Here is a 19577-nt window from a genome sequence, read left to right on the forward strand (position 1 = left end):
AAATATTTTTTGAAAACTAGAAGGTTGCACGATGAAAAAACCGGCTAAAACGTATTTTTATCTCAAATACTTATCTCAGAAAAAATTCAAAACCAAAAAATGTCACGATTTGCCCCGGTCTCCCCTACTACTTATTGTAAAAGTATTTATTTAAGCTATAAAATTGTCTTGCTTTATGGAAATATCCATATTAATAAAATAGTTTATGTTATTCAGCATGTCAGTAATGCTAAAAAAAGGAACACTGGATATGAAGAGGATATAATTGTGATGAAATAATGTAATAAAAATTTATTTCTCTCAGTAGATAAAATATATATGTGTATAAATTCTCAACATCAATACATGTCTTAAATAATACAAATTTGCAATTCTAATTATTTCACTGCCCATTGTATATACGTAGCATACGTGTAAAAATGTATCATTTACTCACAAAAATACAAACATCCTGCATTATATATTCCGATTAGTCGGCATGTCCAATTTTAATTTAAAACGCGTTTCAACTTTTAAATTAAAAATTGTTTTCTCGTCCACGAATTTGATTCCATGTGAATATACATAAAACTCCTTGAATAGATCCCCTTCAAGTCTTCATCGATGAAATAACATTTCTATTAATATATAACCAGTTATGACTTCAAACATATATTCAACGACGTGCAAGGGTTCGACTTCATCTTAATCTCGTTGCCAGCGATTTCATCGTAGATCCTAGATAGGTATTTCTCAGGGAGATCCTTATTGTCGCTGATGCGCCGATTAAGCCTGATGAATGAAAGAAAATAAAAATAAGAAAAGACTCTTCAAGTCTATAATTAAAGAGATTATACCATTTGATTTGATATAAAGAGCAATTCCTATGCATTTTTATATTACTAATTATTACATAATATTAATAATAATAAAATAAAATAAGAAAAAATTAATAAAAATATACTAACAAAGATAAACTTAAATACCATAAAATTTTCTCAATATTAATAATTATATGTATGTAAAACATAATTTTTTAATTATAATTAACTTTAAAAATTGCTATACGTACTTGATGTATTGTTCTTTGGTCATTTTATTCTTAACCTGAGTGCAAATCGGTGGTCAGCATTATGATTGAGAAGCCGAGAACGTAGGCTGTATCCGCGCTCTCCTCGTCACCTGGTTATGATTATGGTCGCCCAGAAAGTCTCCAATGGCGGTCTTGTCGAGCCGCTCGTCCAGGTACAGCCACCTGGCCACGTCCTCCGGCGAAGTACCGAGCAGTCCTTGCTCCTGCAAGTACTGTACACCCTTGCCGGGTTTCCGGCTAAAGATCTCGATACCGGCCTCCCATACCTCTTTTTGTTGTTTCTGTACTTCATACTGCTCCGGCGAGTCCGGCACCACCTTGTTGCCAGTCAGACTGGAGTTGGCCGACGAGAGGCTGCCAGCGCTGCCGTAACGCGGTAGCGGGGTCTCCGGTGTCGTATCCGGTGGATCTGACAATGGTTGCTGATCCATTGGCACGCTGTGATTCACGTAAAGATCCCGACTCCACTCCACCATACACTTCAGAATAGACACGAGGCACTCGAGACCACGGATGCGCATAGATTTTTCCTGAAAGAGCAAGACACTAATATTACAAACAAAACTTTATATTGCTTGTTTCGAAGAACATTCTCTGTTTCAAATAATACATCTATCCTGTCATCCTCTTTCTTATAACGCACCTGATTTGGCGATACACCTAGCTCCAGAGCTTGACGACCTTGAGCAATCTTAGAGAGATCATCGACGAGCCTCTCGAAGATATTCGCTGCTGAGAGATCGCAATCGTAGTTAATGTAGATGTCGACGACGCTCTGGGCATCCGCACAGATCCTCGTAAGCGCATGTATGACCATCCACTGCTCGAAAGAGCTGCTAGAGGTCTCGAGGATGTTCATAAAGATCTCCTTAAAGAACACCTCAATCTGCATCTTGAGGTGCATCTTGAAACGGGCGAGCAGCCCCAGGAACAGTGCTAACGACAGCTCGAACACTTCCGGCACCGAAGACAAGCCATTCTTCGACAGCGCGACACACAAGTACTGTTTAATGGCGGTAACAAACATCTCGTTAGAACGCAATATTGGACCGGCATTCTGCAAGATTCCCAGAAGTAACTGAAGCGACAAGATCTTGGAACGGAGCTCGTGCGATCTTGGATCGGGAGTGCCGTCCGGCAGCGGTTTCATAGGAGCTTGCAGAGAGCGCGAAACACCAGGACTGCATCCTTTTGCAGCACATGGGTGAATTTCGCAGTTACCATGTTGTCATTCTCAGCGGCCGCCTCGTCACCGTTGTCCTCCGGACTGCCGTTCTCCAAACTGACTTCCTCTTCCAATGGCACCACGGATTTTACTACATCATCAAGAATACTCTCTACAATCGTTTGAGAATCAATGTTATCATTACTAGGAGCATTCTCTGGACTTAGCTCGGCTTCAGTTTCGCCGTTTGCTATGACAGAACCCTCCTGCTGATGTTCCCCATCAAGCCTCACGTTCTCTTCCTCCGCCTGAGTCTCCATTCGCGCGAAGATCACGTTGATCATCTGCGTGAGAGTCGCACGGGCTGTTGTTTGATTCACCAGGTTGCGCGACGCCAAATAAACGTTGTAAACAGTACGAATTGTTAACAGTACCGTACCCTCGTGTACCTCCACATACTGGCTTGTCATCCCAGCAAACGCAAAAGGATTAAAAGATATTGAAATTTTTTAATACCTTTGAATCCCTTTTTTGGCGGAATTAGATGAAATTAGATGGGATTCGAAATGAGATGGTCCAATCCCATGGAATCCAAAATTCTTGGAGAAATAAAAAAAATTATTTATTTCGAAATTTTATTACTATTTTTTAACAGAATGATAAATTTCTTTTCGCCAGTACATAGAATAACAATTAAAGTAATTTAAATCGACCTGACTGGCAATATATATAACGTCTTTTCGATATGAACATTGAAAAACTGTGAGCCAACTTGCTTTGTCGGATTCACACAGAACTTTTTTCGGATCAATCATCGAGACATTATTAATTTCGACCATGGGTTTTGGTCCGTTGATGTAATTTCTAAATTAAATAGTTTAAATTTTTATACCCCTGGCTGGGGTAATATTTTTTCGCAATAAAAATTTAAACTATTTAATTTAGAAATTACATCAACGGACCAAAACCCATGGTCGAAATTAATAATGTCTCGATGATTGATCCGAAAAAAGTTCTGTGTGAATCCGACAAAGCAAGTTGGCTCACAGTTTTTCAATGTTCATATCGAAAAGACGTTATATATATTGCCAGTCAGGTCGATTTAAATTACTTTAACTATTTTTTAACTAAATTTGTTTCTTAAGATGCAGTCTATGATTATAAATATTTTCTCGTATTTGAAAAAAACACTTACCTTGGTGGGATTCGAACTCGGGACCTCTGGATCGTGAGCCAACTGCCTTACGTGGTGGACTACTTCTTAATTTAATGTAAGTGTTATATATAGTCTACATATGGGATAACCAGCGCAAATATATAATTTTTCAAAAATCATCTTAAGAAACAAATTCAGTTTAAAAAGAGTAATAAAATTTTGAATTGGATATATAATATAATATTTCTTAATGTTGGGTGAATGTCAGAAACCAGTGTCGGCTCATTACGAAATTTTGTGTTCGTAAATATATTTATGAAAAAAGTATATTTATAAAGTTAAAACATCCTTATCAAATCCACTTTATTCTATGCAGAAATTCTTTTGCGCGCGCAATGGAACTAACCTCTCAATCATGCAGTGATTCAGTGCTGTACCGTGCAGCTATATCTTATGGATCTCTCAACCATAATATTTGTGCTGCAGCCACATAAGAGAGATAGCAATAATTCTTTGGTTGAGGCAACCATATACGAGGGTATTGTAACCGAATGTCACGTATCGTAAGAACTACGGTTATGAAAACTGTATAAATGAGCATATCTTAACAGCTACATTTAATGTAATATCAATTTAACTTGAATTCACATACATTTCTTTTTCAATCATAGAGAATGTTGTTGTAACAACCGTAGCAATTTTCTCCGTGTGAGATACCACATATGTGGAAGATAAGATCGCTAACAACAAGTAATCAATTTTTAGTGTCGATAGTCGAGGTTGCTTCAAAGATGGTTCTAGTACCCTGGCGAAAATTAAAAAGCTTTATAAAGCGTTGACCCTTACGGAAAGAAACTACAGCCAGTAAATATTACACTTGTGTAGTTACTACAGGACCACCTGTAGTTATCGCAGAAAGGAACACAATAATCTGTAGTTATTACACGCTGTAATTACTTAGTGCGTGAAATCCCTGTAATATGGAATACACGTCTAATCATGAAGGGTGAAATCCACTACACGTGTAATCCACTATATATGTAATATACTACACGTGTGGTAAGTGACTTGTGTAGTAGACTACACGTGTAATCCATTATATGTGTAATATACTACACGTGTGGTAAGTGACTTGTGTAGTAGACTACACATGTAATCTACAAAATGTGTAATACACTACTACACATGTGTATTAAACGTAATGCTACCAGTAATCCATAAAATTTGAAATAGCGAGTCTTATCATATATGGAGGGGTAAAAACCACAGTGGTGTAAGTCAAATTTTTAAAAATATTTTCTCGTGTGCATAGATGCAATCTGTACAGACCTCCATATATAGTATACTTTTACTTCAATGCAGCTGTATATATATAAATTATTTCTATAAATATTGTTTGAAATTTATTAGATTTAATGTATCACTTTTTAACCACATTTTATTATTTTTTCATTTCATATTTTATAAGTAATTTCATAATGAGCCGGCACTGGTTTCTGACATTCACCCGACTTTAAGAAATATTATATCATATATCCAATTTAAAATTTTATTACTCTTTTTAAACTGAATTTGTTTCTTAAGATGATTTTTGAAAAATTATATATTTGTGCTGGTTATGACATATGTAGACTATATATAACACTTACATCAAATTAAGAAGTAGTCTACCACGTAAGGCAGTTGGCTCACGATCCAGAGGTCCCGAGGTCCCGAGTTCGAATCCCACCAAGGTAAGTGTGTTTTTCAAATACAAGAAAATATTTATAATCATAGACTGCATCTTAAGAAACAAATTTAGTTATAAAAAAGTAATAAAACTAAGAAAAAAATAATTTTTTTTTATGCCGGGTGAATATTGGAAATCAGTGTCCTCTAGTATTAAGAGGACTGCAATCTTGTAGTCCTGTAATCCTGTAATATTTTCCTGTAATCCGAGCGTATAGTACGAAAATATTACAGTATATTACAATACTTCAGTCTGTAATTTTGTGTAATACTTTTATGTAGTTCCTGTAATATAATTTTCTGTAATCCGCTGTAGTTTCTTTCCGTAAGGGGACAACCGTTCAATGAGGGTTTTTTGAGAGTTTATACGCTTTCAAACTTTATAAGAACGCTTACACAACGCCGTTGGATTTTGAACGCTTTCAGAACGCTTATAAAACGCTGTATATAACGTTTCATGAAAGTTCTGAAATGCTGAGGCAACGCTTTTCAGAGATCGCTCAGTAAACGCTGCGTGCAGAGAGTTTGCTGTCAGATTTTTCAAACGTTTAGCAAACGCTTTTCCCAACGCCGTAAGACAAGCGTTTTCAACCCGTTCAGCAAACGCTCTTCCGATGACGAATTGTAGAGGCGCAGTAAATGATTTGTAAGGCGTTAACGCAAACGGCTTGGAGACGCCCAAGAAACGCTTTTCCCGACTCCGTAACACAAGCGTTTTCCCTCCGTTCAGCAAACGTTTTTCTAACAATGCCGCTAGGCGGCGTATCTTTCTCGCATTTAAAATACATCCAGCCGCGTATATAAGCAGACCCCCTGCGAGGCGAAAAGCAGATTTTAACATTTAACGCTCTTTACGTCGTTTCTTCTAACGACAAGAGTAAACGCCCGTTAAGCTCAATAGAGGCTGCACGCAGTTTTCAATGATGAAAGCAAACGCTTTCGACTTATCAGGGCTGCGTTCGAAAACGTCACCCGAGTGCACACGAGTATACTCCCTTCTCTTTCTATCTCAGAGAGTTAGGAGAAGGGAGTATACCCGTGTGTACCCGGGTGACGTTTCCGAACGCAGCCTAAACGCTTAACAGAGGATCTCTAAATGTTTTAAAGAACTCTCAGCAAACGTCATACGTCATGTAAACGCTGTGCAAACTCTCAAAAACGCTATATACAAACGCCTTTCAAACGCTGCAGCGTTGCAATTTCCGCTCTACGAACTCTCTACTGACCGTTTCTAAACTCTCAACGAACTTCCGCAAACGCTCACGTAAACATCAAACAAACGTTTATGAAACTTCTCATTTTCGCCAGGGTAGACATTGGAGAACAAATGTATGTTTGTTCAATGCCTAATGTATTCGAGGCTGATTAATTAAAACCTTTTACTTTTAAAAATTATCTTTAATCGATAATTTTATGTAAAATTGATAATGTAATTTATTGTAAGAATGCGTATTATAATACTTAATATTATTTTAAAAAACACTATGTCTTATATGACTTTATGTGCTTGTTACTCGGAGTATCCAGATAGCACAGAGAATCGAAAAAGAATTCTTTTATATGTCACCAATTCTGAATTCTTTTTTAGATGCAAAAAGAATTCTTCTTAGAAAAAGACTTCTTTTTGCATCTAAAAAAGAATTCAGAATTAGTGACATAAAAAAGAATTCTTTTTCGAATCTGTGTGCTATCTGGGAGAGGGTATATTAAAATACAATTCTCCTCATCGAGCTCACGCTGTACGCTGAAAAACGAAAAATAATATAATTTATTTTATTGTCAACTTAATTGTATATATATTTGCAATAAAAATTGTCTAATATGATTTTTGTAAATAAAACGTTTTATTTTAATGTAACAATACCGACTGTTGAATATTTAAAAAATTTAATGTTTTACATTAGTCTGTTTATCCCAAAGTTACCAAAAATTAAACTAATACGGAACTTTTAAAATTACAATTAATTCATAAGAATGACTTTCAATTTTGTAAGTGATAGGGAATGACATATTCAATATATATTATAGACTCAAATAACGATGGGATAAAACTAGGAATTTAACGTATTATACTCGTTTTTCAATCTTAATTTGGAATAAAATGGAATTTGTTCTGTTGTAAATATCGCCGGAATTCAATGGAATTCGATATATAAATATTGATTTCCAAATTTGGGATTCAATGGTATTTATTTCATTGTCGGAATAATCGGAATTCAATGGAGTTCAACACGGACACTTTTCAATCCCTATCCTGGCATTCAATGGTATTCATTTTATTGTCAGAATAGACGGAATTCAATGGAATTCAATACGGAAATTTTTAATTCCTAGTTTGGCATTCAATGGTATTCATTTCGTTAACGGAATCAATGGTATTCAATGGAATTCATGACGAAACTTTCCAATCCCTAACCTGGCATTTAGTGGTATTCATTTCGTTACGTTTTTGTGTCGGAATTGGATGGGATTCAAAAAAGACAAATTCTTTCCAAAATAAGGAATTCCATGATATTGAAACTATTTTAATCCCTTTTTTGGACAAAATGGAATTCGGAAAGTCCTTAATTGAATTCCTGGCAATCCCGTTTTAATTCTTTTCAATCTTTTTTCGTTTGCTGGGATTACAGTCAGCAGAGCTTTAATAATCTGCAGCTGCACACCGTCATCGGTCTGTGGACCGGTGAAGCAACCGCAAATTGTCTCGACAATGCGCACAATCAGCAGCTTGTTAGGCTCCGTTGAATCAGGCACATTGCCAGTGAGATGGCCATATGCGATTAACTTCTGCAGGCAGTCCAGTGCTGTCACCACAATCCGCGGTGACTTGCTCTGACATGCTAACTTAAATGGCAAGAAGTACTTCTCAGCGGTAATGACATTTGAGTCGCTCTTGGACTGTGGCAGGGCGTTTGAGATAACCTCTTCACCCTGCACAGCTGGTACATCTTTGATCTCGTTACGTAGGTCCTCTGCAAGATGGAAATATATGAGTGACAAACTTAATTAGCAACTATCGCTTATAGCTACAGGCTTATAGCCTGTATATTTATTTATTTCAGTATAAAATAATTTGTAAAACGCGTTTATATTAATTCTCTACTGCAGACGGACCTTCGGGAACACTAGCGCCTTCTTCTTTTAACACGAATAACTAAAAATCTATATTTCGGCTAGGTACATGGTTTATAAATAATTAATTACAATTATCTGGATGACTCACAAACCTTTTTAATCACACTTCATAACTCTTCATACGAAATACAAACGATTCGATATAAAAACTTTGTTTAATTTATCTATTCCGGCTAAGTGCATGGTGAAAAAATGATTAATTAATTACAATTAACTGAATGACTCACAAACCTTTTCAATTGCACTTCAAAAGTCTTCATACGAAATACAAACGATTTCGTATGTAGATTCTTTTACCGGACATTCATTTCCGGTCAAATACATACGAATCATAAGCATAGCATAAGACCGCTGGACCAATGAGCATCCAGCATAAAGTCGCCATATTGATTTACATAAGATGCTCATTGGTCCAGCGGTCTTATGCTATGCTTATGCAGCCTATGCAATTTTGTGTGCGATGGCCTTTAGACCAATCAATTCTCTTATGATTATGTTTATGGGCTTATGCAAGTTTGTGTGGATATAGCTTAAAGGTGGAAGCACATAAAATTGCAGGAGCCATGGGCAGGGGATCGATCATGTATCTTTTCCCCTAGGACGGAACGTGAAAAGTGAAAAGTTTATCTCTTTCTATTCAACACCAATAGAAAGAGATAGTTACATGAAACTTTTCACTTTTCACGTTTCCGCTCTAGGGAAAAAGTTACATGATCGCTACCCAGAATGCAGAAGCCATATGCGCATGCGCTATGGTATTTGTAGAGCTCTACAGATACCATAGCGCATGCGCATATGGCTTCTGCATTCTGCTCATGGCTCCTGCAATTTTATGTGCTTCCACCTTAAAGGCCATCGCACACAAAATTGCATAAGCATAGCATAATAGAGTCCTAAATAATCAGAGAGGCGCATTCTCTACCCCATCCATAGTTCCCATTGAGCTTGCAGCTGATCTTGCGAGCAACGTAACCTCTGTATATCTGACACATACTACGTTTACGCGAGTGTAAAGCGGGGAGCATACACTTCTGCACAACGCATAATGCGTAAGCATAATAGCGAATTCGGGCGCTTGCACTAGTGCACACTGAGTGCCCACTAACCCAGATAGCCAAATCTGTTCGAACAAATAATGCCAAATACTTGCTACAAATTTTGGTTTCAGAAATGGTACAAATTTGCATCAAAATTTGTTTTATCAAATGTTGTCGACAAACTGCTAGCAAATACGTATCAAAACATGCGTACACAATTGACGCCAAATTGATACCAAATATCGAGCAAAGCTTAGTAGTACCTGATAACAAATTGGCACCAAATTGCTGTTAAAGTTTGTTGACTAAACCTAACGCCAAATTGATGCCAAATATTAAGCAAATTTTGGTAACAAAACTTAAGAACAAATTGACGCCAAATACCAAGCGATGTTTAGGGCGTTTCATTCAGATGGCGCGACACGTGAGTCGCCACTTTCAACGCGCCCCCACCTCCTTCCTCGCTCTTGTTCAGTGTCATGGCCGCTCTTGCTGCGTTTCTTCGGACGAGACGAGTACGTTTTCCTTCTTTCGTAACTGATTGAGCTAAGCGGCACGTATTCTGGAGACCAACCGAGCGAGATTCGACTTCCCAAGGAGAGCTCACCGCCAGGAAAAGGAGAGCTTGAGAGGGAGGATTGAGGCGAGGAGTCCGGTCCAGCGAGCAGGGCCCTTCCGATATTCTCATTTGGGACGCCATATTGAAGATCGACATTGATCGTGGTAGTACAAGGGGCTCTGCAAGGTTAATTCTCGTCTTAAGATCTGGAATTGCTCTCATTCTTGTGGCTCTGGTTTATATTCTAGCCCTAGAATTGATCTCGTAGACAAAAGCAGAGGCCCCCCTCTCTTTTCTTTTCTTTTTTTTCTTTTCTTTTCTTACTTTGATTTCAATCAGTAATCCAGACTCCTTAATTCCGCTCTGTAAGATCTGGTTAATTCTCGTCTTGAGATCTTGGAATTGCTCTCATTCTTGTGGGTCTGGTTTATATTCTAGCCCTAATGTAATTTTAATATATGCATTACAATTTTACACTGTCAAATAATAAATAATATCGTTTGATAATAATAACAACAGTATAGATAATAGTAACAATTTTATTACTTGACTTATTTCATTCTATTTTTGACAACTCGTATATACATTATTTGTGGCTAAGGTCTATACTATGTCATAGTGTAGATCTTAGCTACATTTCTGGCAAGTCAGTCCAAAGTATGCGGCTTTGTTCTCTATCCTTTTTATCTGTAGCAATTTTATTTCTTTTTATTTTTTAATTATTTTTTATGTATTATCTCTTATGTATCAGGTTTCTGAAGAAGACTAAGTATATAAAGTCGAAACGTAAAACGTTAATTGTATTTAAAATTTGTTTAATTAAACGAGATTTTGTTTTTAAATTTAAATTGATGACCTTTTTATAACTCGAGAAAATCAGCCAGCCTTCCATTCTATAAGTTTATTTTGTACTGTTAGTTTAATTAATTTAGTTATATTTTTTTCCATTAACATTCCATTTGTTATAGTGATTGTGCAGTAGAAAATCTGAAAAAATAAATGTTTTTAAAAAGTAAAGATAATATATATTTTGAAATCTATGTATTTTATGTAAACATAACATTTAAATTTATTTGCAGTTTATTTTAGAACATGCCAAAAAACACCGTTTCATAAGCTTTCTAAGAAAGTTAAAAGACAGAAAGTGAATGTTGAAGTTGTAGAAGAACTCAATTCAACAGATTCTTTAATTGAATTCGATCAGTCGCATATTCAGCAAGCACATGCTTCCGTTAAAAGCCAAAGTTCCGTAATACCAGATTTTCTTCATAATCAAAAAGAATCTGAACTTTCTCATTATTCTTAACTTTTTCATCATTCTGAACTTCCTCACCATTCTGAATTTTCTAATAATTCTGATCATTTTGAGTACTCTGAACACTTTGATTTCGAAAATAACGATAATTATAGAGATATATTTAACATTAACAGACACACCGGCAACAATAACGAGGCTCATTCAGATGACAACGATGATAATTCTGAAAACTGCGAGAATAGTGATGAGAATAAAAAATATTCGAAATGTTTCGTGAAAACAAGAGTTATAAAGAAGAGTTATAAGAGTATAAAGAGTTATACTCTTATAGTCTTAAAGAAGAGTTATAAGAGTATAAAAAACATGTAATATTATGTAATAAAATGTTTCATTCTACTTGCCGTTTGAATCTGATTAAGGCAAAATTGTAATATTAGTTTGAAATAGAAACAATTTAAAACAATTTAAAATACAAGGGAAATGCTTTAGTTTTATAACTATCATATTCTTGCAATATTAAAAATTTTACATATTCTTTCTTTGATTAAAATATTTCTCAAAATAATCTTGGAACTGTTGATGAAATATCGTGTATTTTTTTATCTGTAAAAGTTTAAAGTTTTGTTTGAATAGTTTAAAAGTTTTGTTTGAACGGTTTAAAAGTTTTGTTTGAACAGTTTTTTTCTGCTGTATATTAATTTCTATTACATCAAACACTACAAAATTCACTTCGGTTGCTTGCACCTAAATGATGTATATTATTCTTTTGTTATTTCTTTCTGACAACAGTACTGCATTATTCCATCGTAATCGACGAACTATGCACATTGTGAACATTTGTTTATTTCAATTTTGCATTCTTGCAAATAATAAATCGTGTTTCAAGTTTGAACTAGTTGTTTAAATATGCACGGTAGTTATTATTGTATGATTAAAGAAAGGAAAGTTAGTAGTATTAGGCTTATAAGAATATTGTTTTAGATGCATTTTCATAGAAATTATACTCGTGTTTTCAGTAAGATTCTATAAATCCTTCTTATACCGGCCAATGCATTATCTGCGCACGGAGTATGTGTTCCAGGCATTATATAAGATTCTCGAGTGTTTACATATATTGTATGTGCTGTTGACAAAGTTAAATGTTTGCATATGTCAGTAAATTCACATTGTATAACATTTACTGTAATTAATATATAATTAATTATTTTATTGCCACCGTTAGATTTTATAAATGTCTTATAATGTTTTATAAATATAAAGATTTCTTTTAACATATGTATAAAATAATTTATTGTAAATCAATAACAAATTATATGCTTTTTATAATTTAATGCTTTTAATTTTCCCTAAAAAAATATATTTTAGTATTTATTAATGGCTACGTAACAAGGCTTGCTGCAATTTGGCGTCAAGCTGTGTCATCAAGATTTGCTCTGTATTTGGTGCCAATTTGCTGTTAAGTATTGTTCTCAAATCTTGTTTGATATTTGATATCAATTTGGCGTCGGGTTTTGTCAACAAACTTTGATAGCAATTTGTCAACAATTTGCTGTTAGATTGCTGGCAAGCTTTGCTCGGTATTTGGTGTCAATTTGGCGTCAAGTTCTTTTGTCAAGGTTTGCTCGCAATTTGGCACAAATTTGCTGTCGAGCTTTTGTTGGCAAGCCTTGTTCACAATATGGCGCAAATTTGCCGTTGAACTTTTGCTGTCCTGTTTTGCTCGATATTTGGCGTCAATTTGGTGTCAAGTCATGTACACAAGCTTTGCTAGCAAAACACAAGCGTATTGCAGACACAGATCGCACCGAATTTGTCGACAAGTTTTGCGCGTATTTGGTGTCAAATTGGTTACAATTTGCTGACAAATTGTTTACTGGGTAAGGCTTTTGTTTATAATCTATTTTTATATTTAAAGTCGCTTAAATACAAATTTAAAAACTTTTTAGCCAATAAAACAATCTGTAATATCTATATGGATGCTGTACAAATCATTTTATAGACTAAGAAGTATTTAAGATGATCTGTAAATATAACAATTGATTAAAAACAAGCCTTAAGCCCCTTGCACAATGCCAGGCAACAGGCAATAGGAACAGGAAATAACCAAAAAATCGTTAATTACAACCTAAAAAATTCGAATGCTATGATTGGTTGGCAACAGGCAATAGGCACAGAATTTCCAACGTGACGGAAACTCTGTGCCTATTGCCTGTGTCACTGTTTATTCTGCATTTATATATGATTTCTGATTTCTATTCCCTGTTCCTATTGCCTGTTGCCTGGCATTGTGCAAGGGGCTTTAGTGCGCACTCAGGGGTGCGTTCCAATTCCCCACCTGGGTGCTGAAAATCTATAGTGCACGTGACGTATATTATAGGATTTTTAGCACTCGGGTGGGAATCCGAACGCAGCCCAGTGTGCACTAGTGCAAGCTCCCGAATTCGCTATAGAAAATTGATTGGTCCATACACATGTGCATAAGGAAATAGACCAATCAATTTTCTTATGCTTACGCATTATGCGTTGTGCAGAAGTGTGTGCTCCCCGCTTAACTTACGATAATTCACTCGTTTACGCAGAGTAAATTATCGTAAGTTACTACAAAATCCCGTTTACGCGAAGAAAAATCCCGTTTACGGAACATGGAATCAGCTGCGGGCAGCTGCGGGCCCAACACTCTTGGTTGTGATTAGTGGCGCGGTCAGCCAATCAGCAAGCGAATCGCAGATTGCGCCTCTCTGATTATGGACTCTAAAGGTGCCTTTTCATGGGCGTCAGTTGACGCGCGTCGACTTTGTGACGTCATGTTGTTTCTGCGTCGACGCTGAAGAAGTTCAGATTTCCCAACTTCTAGCGTCAACTGGCATCTCGACGCGAGTTCCAAAAATTGACGCATGAAAACCTTTTTCATTTTGCGTCAGAATATCGGCGTCATTATACTAATCTGACTTTACCCGAACTTGATTTCGAGCGTCAACTGATGCCCATGAAAAGGCACCTTAATACTGGATCTACAATGGGAGTCGCAAAGTCGTGAGTCGCAAGAATTGAGCAATCACAGTCGATTATTCTCCTCAAATTCGATTGTGATTGGTCAATTCTTGCGACTCACGACTTTGCGACTCGCATTGTAGACCTAGCATTAATGGCTTCTGCACACAGGACGCGGAAACGCTTGCCGCGCGGCAAGAAGCGACGCGGTAGCCAATAAACTTTTGGTTCTTACGAAAAAACAACACGTTGATTTTCCGTAGCCTTTAAGGCCATCGCACACAAAATGCATAGGCTGCATATGCATAGCCACCGACGAGATACTATTAAAGACCGACAATCCTGGGTAAATTTTCGTGACTGCCCGGGGGCCCGGTGGTAATTGAAGAATACTGACATTATCGACTGTTTTGGCTATTCGACTATTCCGAAAAAAGGAGTTTTACCTTATATAATCACTGTTTTATCATCAGAAATGTACAAATCTTTTATCATCGACGAGATGGTAATAGCTAAAAGTGTATGAAAGATAAAACAGAAATTAGCATATGAGTTGCCATAAATAAGAAAATATTTTATAATTTTTTCAATATTTGTATCTTTTTATTAATATTTTATAATTTGTTTGAAATAATAAACAAATTATAAAATATTTTCTTATATATGGTAACACTCTTATAAATATATGTATATGTATACAATACACATTTCATATGTGTGTATGTGTGTGTGTGTGTGTGTGTTAATAAATAAATCATTTCCTTTTATATGTATATAACAGCCCAGATAGCAATGCCTGATGATTAGATTTCATCACGTCATGATCTTCTGATATTGATCGAAATGTGATGTATGTCTTGTGATCATATTGTGATGATACACATCATGAGTACAAGTTAACATGTATATGAGGAAATATATGAGCTCAGATATTGACGTTACTTAGCCAACTCATGATAATCACATGCTGACCCTGGTGGAAATAATTTTACAACAATTACCGCGAGCGCTAGTACCGCACGCTGCCGCGACGCGGCTATACCACGCGTCACTTTCTCATAATCAAAAATCATCACGCGCTAGTATAAGAGGCAAGCTTGTGAGAAGCCTAATTACAATGTTCTTTGCTGCAGATCAGCTTAAGTGATACCTCTGGTATCACATAGTGCAGAGGTCTGCGAAGCAATTTTTGATAAATTGTTGGATACGTCTTACTTATTTATTTACATGTTTTTAAATAATTTTATTAAGTATGAAATATTTAAAATTGTTGTCATTTCTTGAGCTTTATATGCACACAATATGCAGTATTTCATTGAACATTTATGTGTTCATTATGTCACTATTTTGTAAACTTTTATAGATTTCATAACATGTCTGCATTCTGAGCAACATATGAGCCCGCATCTGTGTCTATTCTTGCCATCATGTTTTTAATAAACGTGAGTACAATATGTACTCAGAACAAACACATTTTGCTATCTGGGAGTATATTGTAAAGTATTTTTATATAATTGTCAATTAAATAAAAAATATAAATATTAAAAAAATTATAAAATATTTTCTTATTTATGATAACACTAGTTTTCCGCGAATTAGAATAGAAAACGCTAAAAGTTATTACTTAGTAACATTCTAATCAGTATATCAGATTCCCGATTGCGAATGTATCTTATTAATTCTTAATGCTGGCTCATATCACAGTACGCTTGCACGGTGCGCGAGTCTTTATATGTCGCTTCTCCGAAGTGCCGCGTATACGTATAAGAATATTTTATGAATCATTAACAAACAAAGATAAACGAGTGTTTTTATGAATATATATAGAATAGAATCATTTATTTACTTCAGTTTACAATGCCAAAAGAAGGAAACAATTGCTTTTATGAAACATGTATATCAATTGCTAATTTAGTGTTAAATTATTTTATTATTTTATTATTATATACACAAGGTATTGCAAGGCATAAAAACAGTGATTGCCACTTTTTCCATAAGATTCGATATATACATATGTATGTATGTACGTATATATGTATATGTAGTTTTAACAACTATTTAAAACTTACCAATAAATCCTATCACGCAGATATATTGTATATCATATATTTGTCAGATATTCATATCATATATTTATGCGATTAATATTTAATTGTATCATCACTCTAAGTACTAGTTCTTCTCCGATTACAGAAGTTAAGCAATATGTAAGATATGTTTACAATTTGGACAAATGTCCACTTGGAAAAACTATGTAACATTTATAAAGAAAAGAAGATTTCGTTACTCTTTCCTCGCTACACTTATGCTTCTTTCATATATTCCGCCAATGCTTGCTGTATGTTTTTATTTTTATCATCAGGATTATAATAATGTCATTAATATGGTTTTACGTCACTTTACGGATTATATAATTATGACAAAAAATATACGTCATTTTTATTTAAATCTACTTGAATATATTATGTTTCTTGCAAAAGGTATATTGTTTATAAATTTCGTAATTTTGCGTCGGATTTTTCCACTAGGCTAGATCATCACACAATCGCTATTTATTAAGCATGTTAATTATAATGTTTTTATGCCTTGCAATACCTTGTGTATATAATAATAAAATAATAAAATAATTTAACACTAAATTAGCAATTGATATACATGTTTCATAAAAGCAATTGTTTCCTTCTTTTGGCATTGTAAACTGAAGTAAATAAATGATTCTATTTTATATATATTTATAAAAACACTCGTTTATCTTTGTTTGTTAATGATTCATAAAATATTCTTATACGTATACGCGGCACTTCGGAGAAGCGACATATAAAGACTCGCGCACCGTGCAAGCGTACTGTGATATGAGCCAGCATTAAGAATTAATAAGATACATTCGCAATCGGGAATCTGATATACTGATTAGAATGTTACTAAGTAATAACTTTTAGCGTTTTCTATTCTAATTCGCGGAAAACTAGTGTTATCATAAATAAGAAAATATTTTATAATTTTTTTAATATTTATATTTTTTATTTAATTGACAATTATATAAAAATACTTTACAATATACTGTTATATACATATAAAAGGAAATGATTTATTTATTAACACACACACACACACACATACACACATATGAAATGTATATTGTATACATATACATATATTTATAAGAGTGTTACCATATATAAGAAAATATTTTATAATTTGTTTATTATTTCAAACAAATTATAAAATATTAATAAAAAGATACAAATATTGAAAAAATTATAAAATATTTTCTTATTTATGGCAACTCATATGCTAATTTCTGTTTTATCTTTCATACACTTTTAGCTATTACCATCTCGTCGATGATAAAAGATTTGTACATTTCTGATGATAAAACAGTGATTATATAAGGTAAAACTCCTTCTTTCGGAATAGTCGAATAGCCAAAACAGTCGATAATGTCAGTATTCTTCAATTACCACCGGGCCCTCGGGCAGTCACGAAAATTTACCCAGGATTGTCGGTCTTTAATAGTATCTCGTCGGTGCCTATAGCTATATGTAGTATAATTTTGTTTTCTTGATTGAAGACTTTGCATGTATGTCAAACAACTCAAAATTTTTTATATGTTAGAAGGGATTACTGTTAACAGTTTGAGTATGATTTTTTGTTATTTAAATAATTAGTATTGTTTAAACAATTAAAAAAATTTTTTTGTGGCAAAAAATTTTGAAACTTAAAATACAATATCAATGATGTATGTTTTACATATAAAAAAAGTTTAAGAAATATCTTAATGGTTTATTTATATTTTATTTATATTTACAGCAAAGTGTCAATTCTCTATAAGGGATAATGTTAATTTTATCAACTTTAAACTTAAATAACTCTTAAATAACTTCAAAATTTTACAGAGTATTTTTAATTTAATTTAGAAACAATTTACAGCACTTTCTGAATATATTTGAAATACCTCCAATACATCCTTAATTACAATATCTTTTAAACCAGTAAGAGAATTGTGCTGAAATTTTACACAGATACTTAGACGTAATAATAGAACAATCTATGAAATTTTTAGATTTTTGGTAATGCTTTTGAGATGGCACACATACATCCTTAAGTTTATAAATAAAAAATGTTTCTTAACGTTTATAAAACGTTTATTTTAGATTTTAAAAATAATTGTTTCACATTTGAAAGGTTGTTTAAATGTTTGAAAAACATCTTACGTTTGAAAAATGTTCTTTTAATACAAATACTAAGATTTTTATACAACTAATAATATAAATATATAAAAAAAACACTTTTTAAGATGTTGTTTTTCAAATATTTAAAAAAAACTTTTTAAATGTGAAAGAAATATTTATTTAAATCTTAAATTAACGTTTTTCAAACGTTAAAAAAACATTTTAGAAGACGTTAAAATAGATGTTTTTGTAACATAAAAAAAACATTTTCTCAAACGTTAAAATAAACATTTTCAAACATTAAAAAAATGTCTTTTTAAACGTTAAAATAAACGTTTTTTTAACATTAAAAAAACACTTTCTTAAACGTTAAAATAAACGTTTTTAAACACTAAAAAAATATCTTTTTAAACGTTAAAATAAACATTTTTTAAACATTAAAAAACATTTTTCTTAAACGTTAAAATAAACGTTTTCAAACATTAAAAAAATGTTTTTTTAAATGTTAAAATAAATGTTTTTTCAATAAAAAAAGGTCTGTTAATACCATTATTTTTAACATTTTTAAAAATGTTTTCAAAAATGTTTTCCAAATGTTTTTAAAAATATTTTTAAAAACATTTCTTTGCTGATTGGGTACTGTCAATACTACGAGTACTGATCACTCAGTACTGAGTACTGATTGCTAGTACTACTTTTTTGTAACGTATCTTGGAAATATTAAATTAATAAAATACTAAATAAACACACTAAACTATCAATATGACGTTATTTTGATATCATCTTGACTTTTTGTTCTACTTGGATAGTACTGCGCAAGTACTGCGCCTGTACCACACGTTAGTATCCCACGTATTCGATAAGTACTAAAAGAGTAGGGGAGACCGGGGCCTAACCGTCAGTTTTTTTTCGGTGCCGATTTTTAACAAGAAAATAAATAATTTTAGTTATGGTATACCACTGTAAAGAGTGAACCGGTAATACTTAAGGAGAGCTCCCTCCTCACCGATTTCGCTGAATTTAGGCTTAATCGACGCGTTTTTGCACAAAACGAACGAATCTGGCAGAAAAAAGTCCCGCTCTGCCCCGCGAAGCGAGATATTAACTGTTAAAGTTGACGACTATCAGGTTATGAAACCTGTCATACCGACGCGGTGTAGCGACTGATAGCGATCACGAACATGCCCTGCGGCCACATGCGCATGCTCCGTAGCCGCACGCGCATGTAAAAGAAGGTCACGTGACAACTGTCTGCTTGGTAAGTAACACAATTTCAAATGTTAATCAAATATCTCTTTTGTTTT

General features: G+C 33.9%; 1 protein-coding gene and 1 pseudogene across 1 annotated transcript in view; both read right to left on the minus strand.

The window, feature by feature from the left end:
- Positions 1-19577, minus strand: part of LOC139778921 (FAD synthase) — a 125908-nt gene that overhangs the window by 86202 nt on the left and 20129 nt on the right. The window lies entirely within an intron of this gene.
- On the minus strand, positions 277-19387 carry LOC139778920 (brefeldin A-inhibited guanine nucleotide-exchange protein 2-like; annotated as a pseudogene).

This window comes from Temnothorax nylanderi, unplaced genomic scaffold (genome assembly GCF_030848795.1).
Source record: "Temnothorax nylanderi isolate EJ_2023f unplaced genomic scaffold, tnyl_v1.0 TNYL_tig0202_pilon, whole genome shotgun sequence".
In the NCBI taxonomy this organism is placed as follows: domain Eukaryota; kingdom Metazoa; phylum Arthropoda; class Insecta; order Hymenoptera; family Formicidae; genus Temnothorax; species Temnothorax nylanderi.